The 16201-nt window shown below is 40.1% G+C and overlaps 1 protein-coding gene and 1 pseudogene across 1 annotated transcript in view; one reads left to right on the forward strand and one right to left on the reverse strand.

The window, feature by feature from the left end:
• SHROOM4 (shroom family member 4) overlaps positions 1-16201 on the forward strand; it is a 208746-nt gene that overhangs the window by 139233 nt on the left and 53312 nt on the right. The window lies entirely within an intron of this gene.
• On the reverse strand, positions 11461-11560 carry LOC132007913 (U6 spliceosomal RNA; annotated as a pseudogene).

Here is a 16201-nt window from a genome sequence, read left to right on the forward strand (position 1 = left end):
ACAGTTGAAGTTACTTACCTGAAGTTGTCCCTCTTTGCACTTCAGGAATTGATTTCTTAAAGTACCCATGGCCCTTCCAACAGAAAGGAAAATTTTGAATAAAAATTAAAAACTAGTTTTGGTGCATGAGTTTTATATGAGATTAGGAAACTTTTCTCTTATTGTATCCTTCCTTCTCTCCCTCTCTCTTACTGTGTGTGTGAGAGAGAAAGATTCTTTCCTACTCTGTACTTCTTCGGAGAAGCATGGTGTTTAATAAAGGAAAGTTTAAAGATGAGTGGAGAGTATGGCTGATCTCTTATATGTGATTCAGGGTCACTATTATGATGAATACCCCAAAAGAGGAAGAATTGCTAGAAAGTCCTTTTCATGACACAGTAAAAAGAATTTCTTCTCCCCTCCCAATTTCTTATCAATGTAATCACTTGCTGTGGCCATTGGTTTGCCACAGCTGGACAGGGAAATTTGCTCTGTGTTGCTTGTGTATTATATCCCAGGATCTGAACAGCTTTCTTGGCCTGAGATCTTGTGTGATCATGAGAATATAATAGTGAAAACACCTTACATTCTCACCACAGTTCTACAAAGTAGATATCATTTGAAGAAACCAAGGCTTAGAATGAACATGCCAGTTGTCTAAAGCCAAATAGCTAATAAACATCAGAGCTGGAACTCAAATCCTGCCTTCATGTGTGACTCCAGAACTCACCTATTATCCCAGTATCAGCATTGCTGAGTTTTGGTGAATTCCACTCACTGGGACTTGCATGGTTCAATAGTTTACTGAGATAGTGCTATATCAGTCTTCTACCCAATAGTTGGTTTGAAAAATTAATACCAGTAAGGAATGAACTGAGTTCTCCTTAGGAATTTGGAGCCAGGTGAAAAGGCTCCACCAAAGTACCTTCGCACCTAAATTTGAAGAGGTTCAGTCAGAACCATGATTCCGTTCAGATGTAATAGACGCTCTGTAAATGTCAGTTCTGTCCCTCTATCTCAGCACTTACTATGGGTCAGATGCAGTGCTAGCAGCTCTCAAGTACATCATGTTATCTAATCATGACAGCTCTCTTATAAGGTATTGGCATGAATATATCCCCATATTCCAGATGAAGAGATCGAAGTACAAAGAAATGAGGTAACTGGCACATCTACCATCTTATAACGAGGTCTGTCTGACTGTACATTGTTTGCTCTCTAAAAACTTCAGTTCGTTCCTGCCCACCTACTTTCTTTGCTTCTGTTTCAGTACTATCTTCAGAGGCTTTAAATTTTTTTTTAAGATTTTATTTATTTATTTGTCAGGGATAGAGGGAGAGAGAGCAAGCGAGCACGGGCAGACAGGCAGGCAGAGGAAGAGGCAGAGGGAGAAGCAGGCTCCCTGCCGAGCAAGGAGCCCGATGTGGGACTCGATCCCAGGACACTGGGATCATGACCTGAGCCGAAGGCAGCTGCTTAACCAAATGAGCCACCCAGGCATCCCTCTTCAGAGGCTTTAAATTGAGTATTTCAATTTAGATTGTCAAGAAATCCTTGTATTACTTGAAAAACCTTTAGGCCATGCATGCTTTCTCCCTTTCCTCACCCTGTAGTATCTTCAGTTGTAACCTCACATCCCAACAGAGCCCAGAGCAAAGTCAAGTATAAATTGGTCTAAGAGGATAATTGAGTCTTAGTCACCCAGGCTTTAGCTTTGCCTTGACCCGGGACGCTTGCTAGTCTCAATGGAAGAATAAAGTAAGTTAATCAGCTCTTAGATAGGGTGAGAGTTAAGTTTCTAGGTGTGGGTCTGTGCAACTGAACTGATGATTGTTGGCTTCTTACGTTAAGTCATCCAATAGCTATCTGGTGGGTGAAGGCATCTTCTTTTCTGACCTGAAGCTAGGTCAGTCTCAGTCACTGGGAAAATACTGTCATTTGTATTCTGCATTCCTCCTGTTTCTTTGGGATGTGCTATGTTTAATAAAGCATGCATTAGGAGATACTGAGAAAAGAGTTTTTAATATAGTGTTTTTCTCCCAATAGGTTTAAGTTGCCCCCAAAATGTGTTTGTATGTGTATATGTGTGTTTTAGACTAAATATCACTGAAGAAGTCAACACCTCATTATGTGTAGGTTATTGCATTTGTGGAACAAAATCTCCCTTAAGTGATATAGCTACTGTGTGTCATAAAAAATTAATTCACTTTATGTGTGCATGTTTTCATTTCAGGCATCTTTAATAGGGAAATATATTCTGGTAGATTAGTTTGCAGTGTTTCTAAATAATAAATCATAAATACCAATAAAAGAAAACAACTAAAATGTGCATATTTGTGAGTCAATTATATGTTGATTAACCTTATGTGTTTTTGTCATAATTCTTATGATTGTCATTTTCCCTTGCTGTCAAACAGCAATTCATTTTTGGTACATAAGATGCATAATTATGAATGTTAATACAGCACCCTGCTGCTTCTCATCCCCCCTTTGCATTATGGCACGGATTTACTTTAGAGACACAATGGTACTTTCTCTTATTATTCATAGTAACTGTAATTAGACACTAAACTTGAGATATAAATATAAGATATAAATATACTTATTATTTACCTATTTTCTTAATTAGAATTTTTCTTACACCAAGATTCTAGAAAAATAATGTTTATAACTCAATTAAGAACCATGGGACCCTGTTTTAAAAATAAAAACAGAAAGAAAGGAATCTGTTATGAAGAAGAGAGCAATGGTATTGGGGGTTTTAAGTGTAAACTCAGTAGTCAGTAGATATCGTGGAAATACTAGGTAAGCCTCTAACCATCTCATAGTCTTATTCTTACGGGTGATTCAGGGCTGTACTTCCCACCTGACAGGGATCTGGTAAAGATTAAATAGGTACCTCATGAGAACATGCCTAGAACAATACGTGATACCAGGTATATCACCAGTGAATGTACAGTTTTTAATATGACATTTGAAAATTTAAAAAGTAATAGGCATTTTCTAAACATTAATTCACCAAATATCTCTAAATAGCAAGTTCCTGTAATACAATGTCATTGATTTAATAAATATTTTTGAGTGTGAGTGCTTAGCATGTACGTAGCAATATGTTAAACATTGTGGTGGCAGTCATAGCAGAAGTATGCTCTAGCTCTGAACTCTAGTGAAGGGAGATGAGACATACATAGGTAAAATGGTTGAGCAAGGAAATACATGACTGTCAAAATGAGTGACACCCGCAGCAAGTGATTATGAAAATTGGAAGAATAACACAAAAAGCTTGCAAAAAATTTTTAAAAAGAAGGGGAGGGTATTCATCCTTTCTGATGGAGGCATAATACTCCATTGTATATATGGACCATATCTTCTTTATCCATTCATCCATTGAAGGGCATCTTGGTTCTTTCCACAGTTTGACAACTGTGGCCATTGCTGCTATGAACATTGAGGTACAGATGGCCCTTCTTTTGTATCAAAATGGACGGGACTGGAGGAGATTATGCTGAGTGAAATAAGTCAAGCAGAGAGAGTCAATTATCATATGGTCTCACTTACTTGTGAAGCATAAGGAATAACACGGAAGACATTGGGAGATGGAGAGGAAAAGTGAGTAGGGGGAAATCGGAGGGGGAGACAAACCAGGAGTGACTGTGGACTCTGAGAAACAAACTGAGGGTTTGGGAGGGGAGGGGGTTGGGGTTAGGTGAGCCTGGTGGTGGGTGTTAAGGAAGGCATGTATTGCACAGAGCACTGGGTGTGGTGCATAAACAATGAATTTTGGAACACTGAAAAAAAATAATACAAAAATTAATAAAATAAGAAATAAAAAGAGGAGGAGGTTGGCTGAATTCCTGAATGATACGTGGGAAGGCATAAAAAGAGGATGGACCTTGAGAGCTTGTTTGGAGGTTCTAGCAGGGGAGCGCAGCTACTCGTATACCCTTGACCGAAGAACGGTCCTCTCCTCTATCGGGGAAGGTCGTCCTCTTTGACCGAGCGCGCAGCTTCGGGAGAATAAATGAAACAAGATGGGATTGGGAGGGAGACAAGCCATAAGTGACTCTTAATCTCACAAAACAAACTGAGGGTTGCTGGGGGGAGGGGGTTTGGGAGAAGGGGGTGGGATTATGGACATTGGGGAGGGTATGTGCTTTGGTGAGTGCTGTGAAGTGTGTAAACCTGGTGATTCACAGACCTGTACCCCTGGGGATAAAAATATATGTTTATAAAAAATAAAAAATTAAAAAAAAAAGAGGATGGAGAGAAACATAGGTTTGGAGACTATTAAGGAAGCCCATCCAACTTAATCAGTAAGAGGAAAATTTGAATAATCTATGGAAAGTCCATAAAAAGCAAACTTTATCCAGTAGGCAGTGGGGAGCTGCTGCAGGATTGTGAGTAGGTGAATAAGAATGAAATTAGTGTTTGTGGGAAATTGGTGTGGGTTGACTGAATGTAAAGTGGCCATGTGGTGTGATTGTTTATGCAGAGTAGACTGGAAGAATTAATGGGAGAGATATATCAAAGCCAAAATTTTGTGACTGATTCAGTACACAGACTAAAGAAAAGGAGGAGTAGTAGTTACAAGGTTTGAGCCAGTCAAACTTATAAAGATGTAAAGCAAACAAATAAGATTTTTAAAAAACTAAAGTAGGAAGAGTTAGGCTTGATGTTAATGTTTGTTTGGCTTTTCCTTGGTTTTCTCTTCAGTTTGAGTTGACTGATAAGATACGTAGAGATTCAACTGCAGTTGTAGGGCATAGGTAGAACTGGTGTGGTGCTTAGGGGAGAGATCAGTACCAAAGATTGCTCTAGACCCATAGAATGCTATTCCTAATCTAAACTAGTCTCAAGGGATGCCTGGGTGGCTCACTCAGTTAAGTGTCTTGTCTTTGGTTTAGGTCATGACCCTGGGGTCCTGGGATGGAGTCCCACATTGGACTCCTTGCTTAGTGGGGAGTCTGCTTCTCCCTTTGCCTGTTGTTTCCCTCGCTTGTGCTCTCTTTCTCTCTGTGTCAAATAAATAAACAAAATCTTTTTAAAAAGAATAAACTAGTCTCAATTACACATAAGTATCTTTAGGTAGTCATTTTCTCCTAAAAACATCATCTGCCCTTGACCTTCATCCTCCTCTAACAATGATTCTCTTTCCCTTCATAGCTCAGCTCCTTAGGCTCTTGAAAAGTATTCTTATATCCCTTGTCTCCCTTTCTTCCATCCCATTTCCCCTATAGTCTGGCTTCTTCCACTGTCACAATACTCTTCTCTGTATAGTTCCAAGGTACATTAGTATCCTCCAGGTTGAAAAAACAGGGAAGGAAGGAGCATCTTCCTTCTCCTTTTCCAATGAGCAATTTTAATAGAGTTTTTCAGCAGTATACTACAGAGGAAGGAAGGTAGCCACTGACATATAATAACACTGGTGTTAAACCATTTACCAACTGGCCAACCTTTAGCAAGTCACTTAATCACAATTTCCTGATATGTACAAATATTTATATAACCTTATGGAGTCACATGAGTAAGTGAGATGATATGAATAAAGCCCTTTAGAAGTAGTTGTTGCTTAATAAACACTAGCCCTGTTGAATACTTCTTTCTGGAAATTTCTTTGATTATTAAACATCTCTTTCTCCTAGTTTTCTTCCTACTGTTTATTTCCAGTTCTTTTTCTGTAATTTGTCTCCTAACTACTGGTATCCCCTAAAACAGTGGTCCTCAAACTTGAGTGTGCACTAGAATTCTCTGGAGGATTTGTTAAGGAACATATTGGCTCCCTCCTCCCCACAGTTTCTGATCTAATCAGGGGCCAAGGAGTTCTCAGATAGTGCTGGTGCTGCTGGTCTAAGTATTGAACTTTGAGAACTACTAATCTAAAGTTTGGTCTCAGACCCTCTTTCTCATTCTATGAACTTTTCTTGAGAGGCTTCAGGTACTGCTGATAACTCCCAGATTCCTGTATCCAGGGAAGACCACACTCCAAGATTCTGGATTCAACTTCATATTACACTAGCATGCCCAAGGTGATTCTAAAGTACATATGGAAATATAAATCTGTAAGATTAGTCAGGAAATGTCTGAAAAAGAAGAGTAATAAGGGAGAAAGGGACCAGTACCTTTCTAACACATTATAAAACTACAATAAATAAAACAGCTTAATTAAAACTGGAACATATTCATGTGTCAGATCAATGGACCATAATTAGGTCTAGAAATTGATCCAAAGACATAGTTTAGTATATGATCTTTAATATATGACTTTTTCATGAAATTAAAGGTCTTTCTAAACAAGACACAAGGGAAGCCATCAAGGAGAAAACTGTTAAGTTCAACTACACCAAAGTTAAAATGTACAGCAGAACTTAAGTGTATAAACAAAATCTAAAGATATAAGCCTGGGAAGGAGATTTTGCATCTTTATATATAAAGAGCTCTTGAGACCGAGAATCACTAAAGAAAATACCAACAAATCATTGTAAAAGAGAAAAAAGGACCTAAAGAGGCAACTGAGAAAAAATAAAGTTGGTCTATAAAAACAAATGAAAAGATGCTCACCAAAACTCATAATTAAAGAAATACAGATTTATTTAAGCAACAACTCATGCCTTAAGATACAACTTATGAATGAACCTATGAGAATGGCAAAAATCAGAGCATTCAGTATTCATTATTTTTTGTCAAGCATGCAGAGAAACACACTCTTACACCTTGCTATATACTTTCTACTCAAAATGTGATACTTGGGCCACCAGTATCTGTATCAACCCAGAGATTGTCAGAAATGCAGTTCCAGCCCAGAACTACTAAATCATAACCTGCATTTTAATAAGATCCCCAGGTGATTTGTTTGCACATTAAAGTTTGAAAAGCACTGCTGTAATACATTGTTGGTGGAAGTGCAAATTACCATAACCTCTTTGGATTTCAGGAGACTTTATTACAAACATTTACATATTTTGTGAACCACAATTCCACTTTATCTAATAGATATAATCATCTGTATGTAAAGATTACAGAGATATTCACTGCAGCATTATTTGTAATAAAAAAAAAATAGACACAACCTCAGTATTCATTAACTGGATAATGGTTAAATAAACTGAACAAAATTTCCATGGTGTAATACTATCCAGTTCTTAAAAAGTTGTGAAAAAATACACACAGATATGAAATTATCTGTTTAAGCACAAACATCAGGTTTCTGAACAGTATTCTTGTATGCATTTTTGGTGTTCTATTTTTATATTTCCGTTTTACAGATGATGTAAGTGAGGCAAAGATGTTAAATAACTAGCTCAAGGCCATTAGCTAGCAGTGATGAATTCAGATCCAGTCTGGTTCTAGAGCTTATGCTTTTAATACTATACCATACTGCTACTGGGGGATAAATAGGAAAATGTTAACAGTGGTTTCCCTAGTAGTGTGGGGGACTCATGTTTTTGTATTGTTTGTACTCTTTGAATGGTTTGCCTTCTGCAAGTGTTGCTTTAAAAAAAATACTTAAAAATCAACTTGTCCAAAATTGGATTGATTTCCTCCCTATTCTTCTTCTTGTATTGGTGACAGGCTGAATCATTTGCTGAAGTGAGAAATCTGGCAGATATTCTGGACTCCCTCCTCTTCTTTACTCCTCACATCTGTCCAATCAGACACCAAGATTTATTGGTCCTACCTCCCAGACAAGATAATTCTCAAATATACCTCTCCACTCTGTCCCTGAATCAGAGATCGCTTGGACTATAACTTTTATTTCCAAGTGGTCCACCTGCCTCTTTTCTCCCTACCAAATGTCAACTGAAACATCTTCCCAAAATGCAAATCTGGTTTTGCCTCTGTCATACTTAAAATCTTGCACTTACTACCCAGTGCCTGTGGGAACGTCCAAACTCATTAACATGGTGGCTTAGTTCGTCCATGTTCTGGCCCAGCCTGCTTCTCTAGCCTTACCTCTCACCACTCCTTCTCTCACATCCTACTCTCAGGATACCATTTTTGACTCCCATTTCCATGATTCTCACATGCTATTCCTTCTACAGGAGTACATTTCATCTCATTCAATCCCTACCCTTCTGTCAAGGTCAGACCTCAAGCATGACCTCCTTTACGTAGATTTTGTACCTGCAGGTTAGTAGACGTTATGTATTCTGTACTAGGCAGGTCAAGATGCCCTAAAGTTCTGTTGTCTCTCAGTGTTCCACAGGATATATCTCCAGTGTCAAAGCCTTCTTGCCTGAATGCTCTGTGTTCATAATCCTTGTGGACTCCCAACATGGATTCCAACATGTGGACTCCCAACATTTTTCAATGCCTAGGTGGGAAGGGAAATTTATTTTTTGTATTTTCATATTTCCTGTTTACATTGGTACCAGCATCGAATTCATTCATTCATTCATTCATTCACTCATTCAATTATTGAGAGCCAAGCAAGCACTATTCAAGATGCTGGGGACAAAAAACAAAGAACAATACTTTAAAATTTTCCTTCTGTGATTCTTTTAGTGTTAGTATTTTCAAATTAAATCTATATTTATGTATGAGTTTTGTTTCAATTTTACAAACATTACCTTGACAAAATTTAAAATCCAATTTAAGTCAAGTCCAATTTTTTAAAAAATAACTGATTTGTTTATTCTCCATCCCAAGAGGAAGGAATGTGTATGATTGAGTGCAGGAGTGCATGCATGAGAGAGAGAGAGCAAGCAGTTACCTGCAGTGAGGAAACTGGGTAGGGAGTAAGTTGAGAGGCATGAGTAGGGGAATTCATATTCCTCAGAAGGAAAATAATTTTATTTCAATTCTTGCATTTTTTCTAAATTGCTGTTTGGAAAAGCCTCTATTAAAAAAATGAAAACCAAAGAAATGAAAATCTTGAGCAACTAGAGGTTTATAAATGTAAATACATCAGATCAGGAAATTTCCCAGGGGCTCATGCAGGACATTGTGGAACCATATGAAAGCCTTCACGGAGAGAAATTTCAGAAAGGGAGGTAGATATATAGCAGTGGCTCACCCGCTCATATCTCCTCCAAACAGAGAAGATGTGAGCAGTGAATTGCCCTCTTGGTTCTGAGACCTTCCTCAACATGAAGTAATGTGTTCCCTCCTGCCCCTGGAGCCCAAATTCTATTCAGGCAGCCCCCTCGACTATATACACAGTTACTGACAGTTGAAGAAAGGCTCCCAGGCTGCCTTGGAAGACAAGACCCCACATAAGTCAAAGCACCAGCAGCCAGTATTTTATTTATTTATTTGTTTGTTTGTTTTTAAAGATTTTATTTACTTATTTGACTGAGAGAAAGAGAGAACACAAGGAGTGGGGAAGGATAGAGGGAGAAGCAGACTCCCTGCTGAGCTGGGAGCCCAATGTGGAACTCAGTCCCCAGACCCTGGAATCATGACCTGAGCTGACAGCAGATGCTTAAATGACTGAGCCACCCAGGTGCCCAGCAGCCAGTATATAAAAGAAGCTGCTTGAAAATCTGTTTTTTTTTAATTGTGTTATGTTAGCCACCATACAATACATCATTAGTTTTTAATGTAGTGTTCCAAGATTCACTGTTTACGTATAATACCCAGTGCTCCATGCAATACAGGCCCTCCTTAGAAAATCCGTTTTAAAATGCATGGTAGCATTCTTTAGAGTGATGGCTCTCAAATGCGGGTGTGCGGTAGAATCACTTGGAGAGGTTGTTAAAATTCAGATTTCTGGGCCCGATTCCTAGAGTTTCTGATCCAGAAGATCTGGAGTCGGACCCCAGAATTTCATTTCTAAACCAGTTCTCAGTGATGCTGATGCTGATCTATAGAAAAACTTCAAGAACCACTGTTTAGGGAAAAAGCAAAGGAATTTGAAAATGGGGTTCAGGCCTTGTGTGATTTATTTCACCTCTGAGCCTGAGTTTCATCTTTCCTGCAGTAGAGTTTATAAGGTGGTTGTAAGGATTAAATGGAGTGGTGTGTATGAAAGTTCCTTGTGAACTATATACAAATATTAGAAATTAGATGTCTTCACTAATGGTACTTGCGGCCACACCCCACACCAGATATTCCTGTGCCTTGTTCCCTCTCCATGAAATTTTGTCCAACCAAGTTCATCAGGCACCTGCGAAGAAACTATAGCCAAGGAGGCCTTGAGTAGGGCTCCTGGGTGGCTCAATCAGTTAAGCATCTGCCTTCAGTTCAGGTCATGATCCCAGGGTCCTCGGATCAAGTCCCACATTGGGCTCCCTGCTTCACAAGGAGCCTGCTTCTCCCTCTGCCTCTGCCTCCTTCTCTCTCTCTCTCTCTCCATCTCTCATGAAAAAAATAAATAAAATCTTTAAAAAAAAAAAAAAAGAAGAAGAAGAAGACCTTGAGTAGTAATATTTTTCAACCCACTGGGCACACCCATGATGCTGACCTTGACTTGACCCCTTTCCTTTGCCTGGTCTCCCTTCAACTTGTTCCTTATTCTTCCAGCCCTGGCCACCTCTCACAGCAAAGAACAGTTTCCAGTGTTAATATTGGCATAAAAAACTGCCAAATGCTGGGGCTTGGGGATTTTTTTAGTTTGGGGGGGTTTTGATTTTGGGGGAGGGTTGGGTTTTGTTTTTGTTTTTGTTTTAGTAGTAAAATAAACAGAGGAATATACTACCAAGCAGCAAAGCATTTGTTGGGAAAGCATTTTGCTAGTTGGTGGCCTCTAGGCTGATTTGCCTGAGGGTGAAATCTAGATGTTTGAAATAGTTAAGTGAAATGACAAGTATAATTGCAGATTCCTAACTTAAATGTATCAGACAGTTATATCCGACAACTGTCAGGGTAAATGATATCTCCATGTAGAATGGTGTCTTTTTTCTTTGAAAACCTTTTCTCATTCAGCTATAATGCATGTGTAGAGAAAACTTTGCAATTTTGTGAAGGTGTAAGAAATGTTAGAATATCCCTTAATTCCACCACATAGAGATAAATGCCTACTGGGAAGATATTAGTATATTTGTTTTCAGTCTTTTAATATGTGTATGATTGTACATGAATATATAGGTACATGCATATATATTTTTTGAATTGGGCTGGTACTACATACAGGTTTATATACTTTTTCTTTGGCTTACCATTGTATTGTGAGCCTTTTCCAGGATCATTAAGTAGTCTGGAGAAACATGGTTTTTAATGGTAGATTATTTTTCCTTCGTGTAGATGTACAATACTTCACTTAACTCTTCCTAAATGTCAGACACTTAGAATATTCCTGTTTTTAGCATCATAAATATCCCTGCAGTAGATGACACTTCATGTACATAAATCAATGTGTGCATCTCTAATTGCTCTCTTAGGATAGAATCCCAGGAGTGGAAAGACTGGATCAAAGGGTAGGAACATTTTTTAAAACAGATGTAATTCACATACCATAAAATTCATTACTTTCAAATGTGTCATTCAGTGATTGTCAGTATATTCACAAAGTTATGCAACCACAATGTTCTCTAATTCCAGGGGAGAAAAATGGAGTACTTCATAAATTTGCATGTCATCCTTTGCAGGGGCCATGCTAATCTCTATATCATTCCAATTTTAGTGTATGTTGGCTGAAACAAGCACAGTGGGAACATTTTGATGTCTCTTGCTACACTACATTTCCCTCCAGCAAGCGTGTACCCATATCCCTTCCTACCTAGCAATGCGTAAGAATGCCTGTGTCCTGTCACTTGGTGGACACTTAGTTTAAAAATACATATTGCCGATATCTTTGAAAAATGACTTTATTGTTGTGTCTCTTTGATCAGCTTTTCTTCTTCTCCCACCTGAACTCTAGCTGTTCTGTAGAGACCTGTCACCTACCCTCTTTGTACACATTTACCACAGGCAGTTACATCTAATGCAGCAGCATCAGCTGCCTCCTCTCAGGATACTGACTGCATGTCCATAGCCTGCCCTAATCTCTTTCTAGCACTGCAGCCCAGACATTAAGCTTCTTGCTGGGCATGCCTATCTACATAATTTGACAGCCTATGGAACAAACTCTTGTCAAAAATAAAATATTTCTCCCAAACCCAGCTCCTGCTCCAATTTCCCTATTTAGATGAGTGATACCACTGCTCTCCCACATGTTTCATGGTCACATTAACCCCGTTCTCTCCTTCATATTTAATTAGTAGTCCAACCCTGTTGATTCTGATTCTCATGTCCTCCCTCTCAGCCTTCCCTTCCGCCGCCCCCCCCTCCGCTGCCCTGCTCTAGTTCTACCTTTTACTGTATGTGTGGTGCCAGCCTGCTTCTCTATGCTTTCACTATTTATCCACATAATTTGTCCTACACTTGGCTACCAGAATAACCCTTCACACACATTGATTTTTACCATGTTGCTGTCCTATCCTGGAGCCTCCAAAGCCTCTCTCTTGCCTCTTGGGTTATATAAAGTAAATGCTTTACCCTAACACTTATGGGCTGCCATATTCTCACCGTCATTTTAATTTTACTTCCCGTGTGCCTTATAGAAACTGTACATTCTTCATTCAGCATATTCCTGCTTTCTCCCCTCTTGTTTATGCAAAACTTGTCATGAATTCTCCAGTCTCCTCCAGTTTAAACTGAGTCTTCATTTTGGCATGTGCCATGGTACCCTTCCATGCACCTTAAATGTAGATGGAAACTCCATCAATGTTTGAATAAAAGAATGGTGAGGACTGCCAATTTTTTTTTTTTTTAGCACTACTAATGACTTAGTTTCGGGAATGAATTCTGTGCTAAGAAGGTACAGATGCCAGATGACCCAAATGTCATGGCTTCCTTTTCCCTCACTCTCCGCATTCAATCCATCAACAAATCCTGCCAGCTCTACCTCTTTGAGACATCTCTAATCAAGCTTCTTTTCTCTACCCTACTGCTTCCTCCCTAGAAAAAACCACCATGATCTCTTACCTATAAGAGCCTTTCTAACTGGTTCCCTGGCTCCTACTCTTGTCTTACCTAAATCCATCAGCCAAGTGAGATCTTTATAAAATTTTGATCATTTGGACATTAGCAATGTCCACTCTCTTTCCACTGCACTGAGATTTAAATGTATGCTTCTTACCTTGGCCTTTGAAAATGACCTGGCCTTGGCACTTTTGCAACCTCTTCTCCCACTACTGTCCACCTAGCTCACTGTAGTCCAGGTCCACTGCACATTGACCCTTCCTTATTGTCATCTTTGCTCAAAGCAGAGTGAGTGGGTGTTCTTTGTTCTACTGGGGTATTCACTATTGTTGGCTATCGTCCTAAGGCTTCATGGCCTTACTAGTGGGGGTGAATTGAAGAGTGGCCAGAAGTAATTCTGAGGGCTTTGAGGCTTGACTTTGGGGGAAACTTCTGTGGGTTCCATCATCTCCCTGAAAAGGGATCTCTAATACTGAGTTTGAGTGGAAGAAGATATTTGGCTTAAAGGGAGAAGAAAGGAAATTTTGTATTATTCCCATAACCTCCTTCCCACAGGATACTACAAATACTACTAATAGAAACCAGAGCTGAAGGACAAGCATCCTCTACCTTCTTTATCATTGGGGGTGTTGGTTTACACAGCAGAAGCTGACTCAGAAGATGGTGCTCTATGAACCTGTTGTCATTTTCTCTGTGTGCTCTCCAGAAGTCTCTTTCAGGCCTCTGGTGGGGCATTCTTAGCTTTTGTAACAGGAAAGTGAGAAAAACTCTCTTTCATTATTCAGATTCCTGACTTGCTTCCCTTGCTTTTAGAAGCTGTGTAATATGCCCTGTTAACCACCTTGCCTTTAGGATCACTGACAATAAGCAGTCTATGATGGGTATGTCTTATTAGACTATACAGAGAAAAACTAAAATATGTTCTCCAGCCCACTCTGAAAGAGAATTCTAAGTACTATGTTTCTCAAGTACTAAGCATTTTTTTAGCCACTTAGTATTTGGAAGGCTCTCCTGCATCATTCACAGTTTGCCTCTTTCCAGCCTTTAGAAAAAAGAGGTGTCCCCATGTTTTAAAGATTTCAATGTGAAAAATGGATACATGAAGACAAAAGCCAAATCAGATGAAATATCACTGTCTGCATGAAGAGCCAGAAGGCACCCCCTGACACACACCACAGCATTTGAGGGAGTCTCTCCACCTCAGCATCCCCTTTCTTATTCACTACCCTGGGTTTCCTTTTGCCTATGGATGGACCCCAGCATGGAGGGTGGAGAGGGTGATCCAGTGGATTTATATGAAAGAACTTGACCTGAATATTCAGAGAAATGAGGGGAAGTTGGAGGAGGTGGGGGAAGGTGGGGAGGCAGAACAATACCAAAGCCCTTCTACATAAAATACCCACATTTCAGGTGATCCAAATTATAACTTCCCCAGACTGACAAGAAAGCCACTGTTGTCAAAGTTGTCATTAAAATTATACACACACACGTATACATGTTTCCCGCTGGTTTGGTCTGTAATAAGAAATGATCTCTGGATCACCAGGCTGCAAGGCCCCACTCCCGGCCACTAACAGTGGGATGTGAGTGGGCCTTCATAGCTCTGTATCCCTCCATGATGATCAAGCAGCTTTTCCCCTATTTTGTCAGATAAACAAGCTGTGCATTGTTCTGTCCGCCGGTCCATGTGCAGGCTTCCCTTCCTGCTGAGCTGGCCAGAATGGGTTTGGCCTCCTTCGTGTGGGGCAGGTGGAATGTGATATTCAGGGGGAGGCTGGAAGAACCACAGAAAGTAAACAGAGCTAATCAAGGACTCTCTTCTGTACTTCTCCTTATCTAAATACTTTCAAAAGAGGAAAGAGCCTGCAACAGATTATGGCCCAGACCTTGGATTAACACAATCCCCGGCAACACAGACCATATTTTCCTTCTTGCTCTGGGTTGGGGCAGAGTCATTGTTCTCTTTCTCTATTTGCCTCTACATATTGCTTGGCAGGTCTGCTGGAAGCCAGGCTCCGAGACAGGTAGTGCTGTCAGAAGATACTGGGGTGACAGCCCACTAGGGCACTCATTCCAGAATTCTTCTGCCTCCATCTCCTCATCTCTCAGAAGTTTTTATCAGAGGGCTCTTCTGGGAGCTAGCTTCTGGCTTATCTGCCACTTTCACCTGCATGTGCCCATCCTCCTCTTGCAGCTATGCCAAGTTCTTATTTTCTGAGTGCTTGGAAAAGAAGCAGTCATCTTGGGATGCCTCGGTGGCTCAGTTGGTTAAGCATCTGCCTTCAGCTTGGGTCATGATCCCAGGGTCCTGGGATCAAGTCCCACATCAGGTTCCTTGCTCAGCAGGGAGTCTGCCTCTTCCTCTGCCTCTCTCTCTCTCTCTTTCTCTCTCTCTCTCCCTCTCTCTCTGACACAAAAAAAATGAAATTCTAAAAAAAAAAAAAAAAGGAAGCAGTCATTTTTACCTTCCCCCAAACATAGGAGGTTATACTTGGTCATATAATCTGGAACTCAGCCCTGCTAAGGGAGAGGATCCCCCTTTCACCCCCAACCCCTCCCCCAGCTTCTTTCCCAAATCTCAAATTGGCCAAATGGCTTGTGTTCCTCTTTTATCTTCCTTTGCCTATGGATTTTTCAAGTATAAGCTGTGCCTACCTGTCCATCCTCTCACCTCATCTGGTCACTCCCTAGCTCATCTGCCCTCCCCACCTCCCCTACCTCAGGAAGTCTCACAAACATGATTGCACCTCTCGTTATAATTTCCTCAACCTCACCTGGGTACTGAAAAGGCCAGACTGCCATCAAACTCCTTCTTCTTTATTTTGTTAGGAAGTGAGGATTGGCAGGCCTCATCAGGGAATCACACTGGTTTTTGCTGGGTTGCTGAGTGGAAGGAGGAAGGCACTTGATGACCAGAAGATTGGGGAGGCCTGGCACTGAGGCCTGAGTAGTGACAGAAGAGATTGTTTATCCTGCTGCTTTTTCAGACCAGGGGTTATCCTGTAGTGTACCATTAATGGTACCGTATTGTGCATTGTCAAAGAATGGTGATCACACCACTGGCAGCAGCATTACTGTAGAGCTTGTGAGAAAATCAAATCTGGAGCCTAATCTAGACCTACTGACTCAGAATCTGCATTTTAACAGGATGGCCAGGCTATTAGTATGCCCACTAAAGTTTGAGAAGCTCTGAGTATCCAAGTACAAGGTTTGGCTTTTGAATCTTTTTTTTTTTTTTTTCAAAAATTTTTTATTAAGTTTTGTATTCAATTCCAGTGTAGATACAGTGTTAAATTAGTTGCAGGTGTACTATATAGCTATT

The sequence above is a fragment of the Mustela nigripes genome, chromosome X, assembly GCF_022355385.1.
Source record: "Mustela nigripes isolate SB6536 chromosome X, MUSNIG.SB6536, whole genome shotgun sequence".
In the NCBI taxonomy this organism is placed as follows: Eukaryota; Metazoa; Chordata; class Mammalia; order Carnivora; family Mustelidae; genus Mustela; species Mustela nigripes.